General features: G+C 44.5%; 1 pseudogene; it reads right to left on the reverse strand.

Annotated features, from left to right (window-relative positions):
* Nucleotides 1-9288: 9288 nt before the first annotated feature.
* On the reverse strand, nucleotides 9289-9458 carry LOC148808701 (U2 spliceosomal RNA; annotated as a pseudogene).
* Between the last annotated feature and the right edge of the window lie 1767 nt (nucleotides 9459-11225).

The following is an 11225-nucleotide window of genomic DNA, read 5'->3' on the forward strand; positions in this document are numbered from 1 at the left end:
CAATAACACAGTTCAAGCCAGTATTTCGACAAAAAATAAACTTTAGTTAAATTCACTTAAAAATATACTTTATTTTTAGTATAAGTTAAGAAACCGAAAGTAGATTACAAAATGTGTTCGTGTTGTTTGAAATCTGCCGTATTTAAAGAAAAATGTTCGCTTTGGATGTTAATGCTTTTAAAACTTTTAAAATCCCGTTTAACTATAGGTCGAGTTTTTTTTAAAATGTGGTTTTATGAAAGAACTGAAAAGACGAAAAAAATTCACTTAAAATGTACTTTACTTTTAGTATCGGTTAAGCACCAGGAAGTAGATTACAAAATTTGTTTGAAAGCTGCAGTATTTAAAGAAAAATATTCGCTTTGGATGTTAATGCTTCTAAAACTTAAAATCCCATTTAACTGTAGGTCGTGTTTTTTTTTAAATGTGGTTTTGTAAAAGAACTGGGGAAAAAAGACAACCGTCACATATTTAGAGAGAGACGCTTTATTTCTGAGGCGAGGAAAAACCTTCCACAAATAAACTGGGATCACTTCAGAAAAAAACCGTACGGAAATTCTCTAAATAAACGGTAAAATATTCCAAACTGAATTAAAAATACTTTTAAACAAATATCTGGATGTGCGCTTAGAGTGAATTTAGTGGACGAATTAAAAATAAAAATTCGGATTCAAACAGAATCCAGAGTAAAAATACCGATCTGTCTCCAAGTAACCCAATCATATATAAAAATACTTTAAATCGGAAAAAACAACACGCTAAACGTGTTTGTGTCCTTTCTCCTAATCATCCCATGTTGTATCACAGTGAATGTACTATGAGACCTGCAAAAAACCCTCTGAAGTTGCGAATGATAACGTTTAATTTGCATTCTTGCAAAACCTATAGTACGTTTTTCCCATCTTACAAAATTAAACGACCTTGGTGGAAAAATGCATTTGATCGGACAAAATGAAAGTAAAAATCGTTCAAGTTAAATATGAATTTTTATTACATTAAAAAATACACATTACAAAATAAAAATGTTTCCAAAAAAGTTATTTTAAAATTGGAACAAAACTTCCCATAAGAAATTGTACCATGGTATGGTACCCTGGTATTTTTGACAGTACCATAGTACATGTACCATGGAACTTATACAGTATACCATGGTACTTATACTCTATACCATGGTATTCTTAAAGTGCAGTGTGGTATCTTGAAACCTATTTTATCCTATGATATTTTGACAGCAGTATGGTACAAGTGTGGTACTTTTAGGGGTACCATGGTACAGAACACTAGTTATTAAAATATGATTGATAGATAAATAGGCCCACTTTATTCATCCTGAAGAAGATAGCAGAGAAAATAGAAAGCCAACATAAAATGTACAGGCTATTTAAAATATTTTTGGTTTTGTAATGAAACACACGATTCATTAACCCAGTGGTTCTCAAACTGTGGAGTGCCACCAGGTGGTACGCCAAATGACCCTGGAACTGTGTTGTGTGCGCTGAAAAATCGGGACGGGTTTTTCATATTTTCTATTTTAATGCGTGTCGAATACACAGCCTACGTACTACGGTACAGCACGCGCTAATACTTGAGTGGACACAGCTAGAAATGTAATTCTATACCACTCTATAGGAATGCATGCTATGAAGTGACCAATTGTATTTAAAAAAAGCAAATAGGAAGGTGGGAGAATGTGCATGATCTTGGAACACCGCCAATCTTGTAAGCATGGGAAAGCATGATAGATAACAGAAAAATATAATAATAGAAAAATAAGACTGTTCTGGGTTAGTTTGAGAAAAATACATCAAGTATCTCTGTTTCGCATCCATGCGCATGAAATAAAAACTTCTGAAGCGGACTTCTGACAGCCTTTAAAGGGGAAATGGGAAATATTTCTCCAACAGCTCCACATTCCTCAACAATTGATTGAAAATGAATACCTCGCAAAAATCAAGTATTACGTCCAGGCTGAAAGGAATAGACACCAAGAGTAATGATGCCAGCTCCGACAGATCACACACAACTGTTGAGACTGAGGAGGATTATACATCTGCCACCGACACAAACTCTGCTGCTGTCACGGACGTCCAAAGGGACTAACCGTGGGGAGCAGGAGAGCGGAAAGAGACCCATATGCGTAACGGCGAGACGGGAAAAAGGCCCGGGCTCATTAGTGCAAAGAGTTCGGGAATGCCGTATAGAAACCTATGCCCTCAGGGAGCAGACGTGGGGCGCCCTGGTGATAGGCGGGTCTCAGGACATCCGAACGTCAATGCTGAGCGAGGAGAGAGTGCAAGACCCGGAAATATATAGCCCAAGGGAAAGAGAGGGACAGGAAGGACAGCAGACCAGAAACTAGGGACAGGACAGAGAAGGAGCGCCCTCTGGCTGCAGAGGGAGTGACAGTACCCCCCCCTTCATGGGCGGCTCCTAACGCCCATACAAATAAATGAGCTGCCCAGCACTGGGGGGAGGAAAAACCTCATTTAACTGAAAGGAAACCTCCGGGAGTCCACGGCTGAGAGCTACCCCCTCCTCCGGGGTATTAACCTTTATTGGGTGGAGGAAGGGGGGGTCGAGTAGAGCTCCGGAGACTTAAAACAAAAAAGTACACAAGCACATACACAACAAACAAAAACCTGGGAAAGGCCAGGGAGACAAACCACAAAAAACATATAGGAACCAAAAACAGGTAGGAACCAACGTTCCAAAACCCATGGAGCAGGGGGGACCAAAAAGGAGGGGAAACCAGGAAGAAGAAAAAAATCAAAACAAAAGGCAAAAAACCACAAAAACCCCGGGGAAAAATACCGCAGACTGGGCAATGGGCACGTTCACATTCTAATGCTGATATTGGAGTGGACAACCTGAGGAAAGCCAGACCGAAGTCCGCTCACAGACACAGATGCCCGGAGTGATATCCAGCGAAAAGAATGGAGGAACGGCAAATGGGCACGTTCACATTCTAACGCTGATATCGGAGTGGACAACCTGAGGAAAGCCAGACCGAAGTCCGCTCACAGACACAGATGCCCGGAGTGATATCCAGCGAAAAGAATGGAGGAACGGCAGAACTCACCAAGCTGACGCTGATATCGGAGTGGACAACCCGAGGAAAGCCAGACCGCAGTCCGCTCACAGACACGGATGCCCGGAGTGATATCCAGCAATCAGGATGGGAAACCGAGCTCAACATTCAATCACTGATACCGGAGTGATCTACCCGAGGAAAGCCAGGTGCAGGACCCGCTCACAGGCACGGAAGATCAGAGTGATATCCAGCGATTAGAATAGAGGAACCGACTAATAATAATAAAAAAAAATAGCCCAGAGCAAAAGAAAAAAAACTGCGGCAAGACAAAAAGCGCCGCTCGCGGGGTCAGTAAGTGGCTCAGCATTCTGTCACGGACGTCCAAAGGGACTAACCGTGGGGAGCAGGAGAGCGGAAAAAGACCCATATGCGTAGCGGCGAGACGGGAAAAAGGCCCGGGCTCATTAGTGCAAAGAGTTCGGGAATGCCGTATAGAAACCTATGCCCTCAGGGAGCGGACGTGGGGCGCCTTGGTGCTAGGTGGGTCTCAGGACATCCGAACGTCAATGCTGAGCGAGGACAGAGTGCAAGACCCGGAAATATATAGCCCAAGAGAAAGAGAGGGACAGGAAGGACAGCAGACCAGAAACTAGGGACAGGACAGAGAAGGAGCGCCCTCTGGCTGCAGAGGGCGTGACAGCTGCTACACCTGCTAGTGTCAGCAAGCGTCGGAAAATGGCTACAAGGCGGTACGATCCAAATGATCTCAATTTGGGATTTACTTACACCGGGACAGAGGAAGAGCCAAGACCACAGTGTGTCGTGTGCTGTGAGTCTCAGCAATGAAAGCATGAAGCCAGCACATTTAAGGCGGCACTTTACCACGAAACATGCGCTCTTGAAGGATAAGCCTGTTGATTTTTTTCAAAGGAAACTTAAAGATCTGAAGCAGCGCAAGTCCACCATAAGGAACAGTGCCACTCCAATTTCCAAATCCCAAGAAGCATCTTACTATGCAAGCTTGCAGATTGCTAAAGCAGGTAAGACCCACACTATCGGTGAAGAACTTTGTTTACCGTTGGCAAAAGAGCTGATACTTATGTGTGGAGAAAAAAATGCTAAACAGCTCGACCTGGTGGCCCTTTTGAATGACACAGTCACTTGTAGAATTATTGATATGGCAGATGTCAAAAGTACGCTGACAGAGCGCTTTAAGATGAGCAGATGCTTTTCACTGCAATTAGATGAGTCTGTAGATGTCGTCAATTTGGCAAATTTGCTTGTTTACGTTAGATATGAGTTTGAGGGCATGTCGCATGAGGACTTTCTGTTCTGCAAGCCGCTACCAACAAGAACTACAGGAGAGCACATATTTCATCTTCTGAATGAATTTATTGAAGAGAATGGCATCGACTGCAAACAATGCGTCAGAGTTTGTACATACGGTGCTAGAGTGATGACAGGCAGACACAGCGGTGTTGTTGCACGAATTAGAGAGGTTGCTCCAGATATGAAGTGGGCACACTGCAGCATCCACCATGAGGCCTTGGCAGCCAAGAAAATGCCTGAGGATTTGAAATCCGTGTTAGACTCTGCTGTCCAAGTTGTGAGTTGTATCAAGGCTCGACCAATGAATTCACGTCTGTTCAGTGTGCTTTGTAATGAAATGGGCAGCAAACATGTGCGGCTTCTGCTACATACTGAAGTGAGATGGTTATCAAGGGGCAGAGCGCACACGAGGCTCTTTGAGCTGCGCTCTGAGGTACAGATGTTTCTGCATGACCAGCACTCTCTCTTGGCAAGTCTATTTGATGATCCAGTGTGGCTGGTAAAATTAGCCTACCTGGATGATATAATCACATGTTTCAATGAGCTGAATATGGGACTGCAGGAGTTCTCTTTAACAATTTTTTACATGATTTGACAAGATCACTCCTATAAAGAAAAAGCTGCAGCTTTTTGTTAATAAAATCAATGCAAGTGATTTCTTTCCCAGATGAAAAACTATCTACACACACATGGTGTGGCTTTTGATGCTGCTGTTCATGATGTGATTGAGTGCACCTCTTGTCATTGGAAGAACAGTTCTCAGAGTACTTTCCAGTTGAGGCCACAACAGAGTGAATCAGGAACCCCTTTACTTTTGATGTCGTAGGAATACCCAAGGATCTGACCTGTGCTGAACAAGAGAAGTAACTCGAGTTATCATCTGATGCGACTTTGATGTCAGAAATGAAATGACAGTCACAGTTGGATTTCTGGATCCAAAAACAGAGTGAATATCCAGCCCTCTCATTAAAGTCTGTGTGGTTTTCGATGCCTTTTGCTATTATCTACCTTTTGTGAGAAAGAAGAAAGAAGAAAAAGGAAAGAAAACAACGTTTCGGACACGGAGCCTTCTTCAGCTTTCTTCTTCTTCCACACCTGAAGCAGGCTCCACGGCCGAAACGTTGTGTTACGTTCTGTGTTGTAGACACACTGACTCATCTTTCCCTTCTGGATGTTGTTTAAACCATTTCCTAGCATGTTCGTAATGCCACGGCAGTGCTTCCGCTTTTGGGTCTAGGTTCGATACTAGATTCAAGCTTTACACAAAACAGAAATGAAAATTATGTCCAGTTTCAGGGGGATGTTGGGAACACTCCTCCCTCCCTCTCCTATTGTCCTGTACATGTCTGCCCTTTGTATGTATTCATATTTGTTGTTCCAGATAAAATTGAAAACTATTATGACAACCTCTTTCCTGAATGTCGGAGGCAGAGGGAAACTGTACGCTAAAAAGATAAGAGTGGACAAGATGTCCGTTTTAACTACTGCTATCTTTCCTGTATATGACAGTTGTATACTTTTCCAGCGACCCAGTTTTATTTTCAGAAATCTTAGTTTTACTATCCAGTTTAACCATGCTGACCCATGCATTTAAAAATACTTTCCCCAAAAAAGTCCCCTAAAACTTTAATAGGTCCAGATACTAACTTTAATCCACCCGGTGTCTCTTTCCTGTTTCTCCATGTGCCAAAGTATTTTATTTTGCTTTTCCCGATGTTGAGCCTCGAACCTGTTGCTTCTCTGAAATGATCATGGATCTCAAGTGCCCTCATCACTCCCCTGTCTGAGTCTAATAGCAAGACTGTCGTCTGCGTAAGCCGCAAGTTAAGCTTGCTGGCCCCTACTGCTGGGAATCATTATACCTGTTATTTCTTTATGTGACCTTATTATTTTTAACATTGGTTCTAGGCAGATTACGTATAGTAAGAGTGACAGAGGGCACCCTTGCCTTGCTCCCTTCTTGATGGCAACCGTCTCTCCTAAAAACCCATCGATGTTGACTCGAGTTCCAACACTGATATACAAATGCCGCAGCCAACCAATAAATTTTCCCCTGAAACCAAATCTTTCTAAAACTTGCCATAAAAAACTGTGATTGACACAATCAAAAGCTTTCATCTGGTCTAAGCTTATTAAAATTAGTGGTAAGTGCCTATCTTCGACCCAACTTATAGTATCTCTGATCAGGTGTAAATTCCAAAGTAACGTACACTCTTTTACTCCACAAGTTTGATCATCCCTGATAACTTCTGATAACGCCTCCCGTAGTCTTAGACAGAGGACTTTCGCTAAGATCTTATAGTCTGTTGTTAACAATTGAATAGGTCTCCAATTTTCAAGGCATGTCCTATCATCTTTCTTATACAACAGAGATAGCACACTGGTCCTCATAGTTGTGCCCAAATGTTCCCCCTTTAAGAATTCTGTATAAATGTTTAAGAGTGTGTTTTTGATCGAAGGCCAGAAGGTTTTGTAGAATTCCTTTGGAAGGCTGTCGATACCCAGTACCTTCTTTTTACTCAAACTAAAAAGTGCCTGCTCAACCTCTTCCAGGGTCAACTCCTCTTCTAAGCCAATTTTACTCTCCACTGCAATCCTTAATTTATAGTGTATCTAAAATCGTGTCTGTATTCTCCAGAGTTGGCACCTCCTTAAAGAATTCTCTGTGAAAATTAGTGGCTTCTCTTACCATCTCCTTCGCGTCTCTAGTGACACCCCCATCCTTCATCTGGATACTGTCAAGTATCATCCTTTTATGGTCTTTTCTCACCATTTAAATAAGGTAGAATTGCCCTCCTCAATCTCTAGAGCATGGTTCTGAGGCTTAAAGAGAAACCCTTTAGCTTTCTCCATATACAGGTTTTTGGTTCTTAAAATTTCCTCTTTCTCCACATGCACACCACCACTGTTCCTCTCATACAAACCAGTCAACTTCTGTTGTACTTTGGAGATTTGCTCCTTTTCCTTACCACTCCTCTTCCCGCAGTATCTAATTGATGCTCCCTTTATTCTTTGTTTGGTGTTTTCCCACCACTCCATTGCTGAATCAAATAGGGTCCTTCTTGCTTCCCATTTTTTTTCTAATTGGTCTTTATTAGTATTTTAAATTAGTCTTTTACTAAAAATTCTGTATTTAACTTCCAGAATCACTCTCGAATTCTACTTTAACTAAATCGTGATCCGATAACCATGCTGGGACTATTGTTGTCTGCCTTACCTTAAAACTCTGTGACAGCAGGATGTAGTCCAGTCTCTTTTCTGAGCCTTGGCTATTGCTCCAAAGTGGGCACCCTCTTCCTCCACTGCTCTGCATTACACTATCTAGGTCATAGTTTTGGAAAAGGGAGCAAATCCTCCTAGTTCCTTCTGTCCTACTACTGTCAAGGTCCTCATTTAAGTCTCTCCCTAGTATGATCTTCCTATTTGTCAAAAATAAAGGCTCTATCCCTGTAAAGAAATCTCTCCTTAATCTTTTCTGCACCGGACACATTTATTAGTCTTAGATTCTCGCTCCCCACCTGTCCATCCACTATTAGTATTCTTCCGGGTGTCACAACAAAGGAGTTTGCTAGTTTAAAACATTCATTTCTAATAAGAATGCCTACTCCTGCAGACTGTACTCCTCCTATACTCCACTCTGAGATGCCCTCCCCCCATTCTTTGGTAAAATGCCTGCTGTCTTTCTCACCCTAAACATGAACTTCCTGTAGGAAGAAAGTCAGCTTTCAAATCCTTAAGGAAATCAAAGACTGCAATCCTCTTACTATATCTTCTTAGCCCTCTTACGTTTATGGTACACACAGAAAGGTTATCCATTAGGACTAAGAAGCCTATCTAAGTCACTGTTCCCTTCTATTTCTGAGAAAGACTCCGGAGTTGGACACTCCACAGAGCTAACTAGACTCATGTTCATGAAAGATGGAATACACAGGATGGCAAGAGAGTGTGTCTCCAAACGTGTTTCTTTGACTACTTTTCTAGAAGGTTCTTCCAGCCCCTCCTTCCTCCCCCTCCTTTTCCCCTTCCTTTATCTGGGTTACTGACAGAATCCCATGTTCTTAGATCTCTGGAGAGTTGTTCCCAACTCAAACAGCATGGCTAATCCTTCTCAAAAGTCCCTCTGGACATTCCAACCTTCACAGTTCCGACTCTGACTTCAAAACGAAGCGCACTAAATACTTCAATTGTCCCTCACGGGACAATGAGTGCCCAGCCTTCAGCTGGAGCGATTCCGGCTTGATGGAAAAGGTCTTCCTGGTGTTCCGCTGCTCCTGCTGCCCCCTGATGTCTAGTCTTCTCTCCGCACGTCCTCCTCTCGCCTTCAGGCCTTTTTGGTAAATCGTACAGCCGCGGTTAGGCCACGTACTGCATGAAATTGGCCAAAAAGGCCGAGAAGCGATCCCCAAAAGGCGGACCGATGCGCTGGTGTTCCGCTGGTGGACAGCGGTGCAGACTGACTCCTCTGGAGCTTGGTACACACACAGCTACCGGCCGCACGGACAACGACCGAAGCTGGGGGGGGGGGGCGCTCCAGCCTCCTTAGCTTAGGCCCCTCCCACCAGCAGCGGCTGTGTCGAGCGAGCTGCAGGCAAAAGTGGACCGTCAGCACCTGCGGGCAAAGGCAAGGGGCAGCTCCCTCTGGGGAGGGGGACATGCACTGCACCACACCACACCACACCTGCCTCCCTAAAAAAAAAGATTATACATCTAAGTTTTTTGGGGGAAAACACATGGGAGCTGAAAAGGGGGCCTGCTTGCTTGCCGAGAAAGTCGAGAGTGAGAAAGTGCACAGAGGGAGGACGGGAAGGGAGACAGAGACAGGGAGAGAGAGACACAGACGGACAAGAGATGAGACTCGAGAAGAAGGAGCTCCAGTCCACCTCGCTTGCTTGCTGGCTGGCTACGTCTGTCTTTTCGCCACTGATAGAAGGTAGTGCACCGTTCCCGGAGGCGCTGCAATACCGGGCCGATGTGTGGAGAGGACGGCGCAAGCTCCTGATCCAGCTCCCTGTTCCAAAAACGGTTTAATATGTAGTCCTACGATGGGGGACGTATCAAGATATTAAACTGAGAAGAACATTCATTTTTTACAAAATATACCTTATTTCCATACTACAACTCAAAAAAAGGAAACATTCTCACAAATAATAAACATAGCATGCAGTAAAAAAACTTTTCGAACAGCGGTGATTATCCGTTATCAATCTATGCAAGTGGATGACGGGGACGGATTTGTGCAATTAAAGAGTCCCTCCAAGCCCTATCACTTGCTTGTGTCCGTTAGTCCCTGTACAGGGCCCAATGTCTTTTCCAGGACTTCATCCTCCTTCTGAGGTTCGCCAGGATCCTCTCCTCCAGCTCCCTTGCTCCCCACTCTGTTGTGCCAGATGAGAGTGTTCCTTGCATCCCACAGGCCTTTTTTTGTAAGGGACAGTAGTAGCCAGAGTAGGAACTGCGTCCCCTTGTCCAATCCAGTTGGTGCCAGCCCCAGCAGAATGTACTGGTAACAGAGCACCGCTCCCACTCCCAGGAGTTGCATAATGTTGTCCAATCTGCCCCACACCGCTTTGGCGAAGGGTCAGCTCCAGAACGCATGCTCCTGAGTCTCCTCAACGAAACACTTGTCCCAGGGGCAATGCAGATTCCTGGTGATCGAGTGTCTGTAGAGGACCTCTCTGGTTGCCAGTCTCTTGTGTATGGCCATCCAGTTGAGGTCCTTCAGTTGGTTGTCCAGTTCTTTTGGCTGCGTCCTTTCCCAGACTTGTCTGGGAACCTGCAGCCTTTCGTCAGCGACCAGGTGCCCCCTCACCTCTTTGTACAGAGCTCTGTGGTTGGTGCAGAGCTCTGGCTGTCTCGTGGCCTCGTAAGTCCTGCTCCACTTGACAGCATGGGTGTAGAACTCCAGTCGCCTCTCTGCCTTGGGCCCAGTGTTTGACCACTTAACCAGGTGCCTCATCGGGATGGAGAGCTACAGCCTGACAAAGTACTTGTACTTTGTGCCGATGGGCTCTGCAGCACCTGACAGAGGTTGCAGAAAAAGATGCAGTCGAGTTTCAGCGGGAAATGTGGAACATCTCTACCCCCTTCCTCGACTGGCTGGCACATCTGGTTCCTCGTGATGTACTCGTACCTGCCGCCCTAGACGAAGCCGAAGATCATCCCTTGCAGCACTCATCTGAGTCTGGCCAGCAGCGGGTACACCACCGCCAGGTAAACCAAAGCTGGCAGGATGTCTGCTTTCAACTCCATCACTTTCCCTGTGTAGGACAGCGACCGCGTTTTCCACAGACCCAGCTTCGCGTTCACCCTGGCTTTCCTCTATGTCAAGTTGATGGTCTCGTTGTTCTGGCTCTAAAAGGAAACGCTCAGTATTTTGAGGAGCTCCGTGCAGAGCTCGAGACCCTCCGGCACTGTCATCCTGTCCTTCCAGGGCCCGAAGAAGATAAGAACTGATAAGAACAGATTTTTTTTTTACAAAACTTTTATTCAAAACACAGCAAAATCATCACGCCAGTCACACCTCACCATACAGTCTCAAGAGGGCAAATAACATTTTCACAATTCAACAATCAATACATGAAATCACAAATCAAAAAGATTCTTCCATTTTTCCTTTGCGGCAAAGTAACCCCACCTCCAAACATCCCTTAGAACCCTCCCTCGCACCATCCCCTTAACCCTCTCCACCACCCGTTTCACAGACCACACAACATTCCGCTTGGCTAGCTCTTCTCTTGAATCCCACACCACCTGTTTTACTAGACTAACAAACAACCAACCCAAAAACCCACTGTACATGGAACATGGGTACACCTAAACCCCCATCGAACTACATCAAAGGACAGAACAAAGGAAGAAGGCGAAT

The sequence above is a fragment of the Atractosteus spatula genome, unplaced genomic scaffold, assembly GCF_055471065.1.
Source record: "Atractosteus spatula isolate fAtrSpa1 unplaced genomic scaffold, fAtrSpa1.hap1 Scaffold_2, whole genome shotgun sequence".
NCBI classification, from domain to species: domain Eukaryota; kingdom Metazoa; phylum Chordata; class Actinopteri; order Semionotiformes; family Lepisosteidae; genus Atractosteus; species Atractosteus spatula.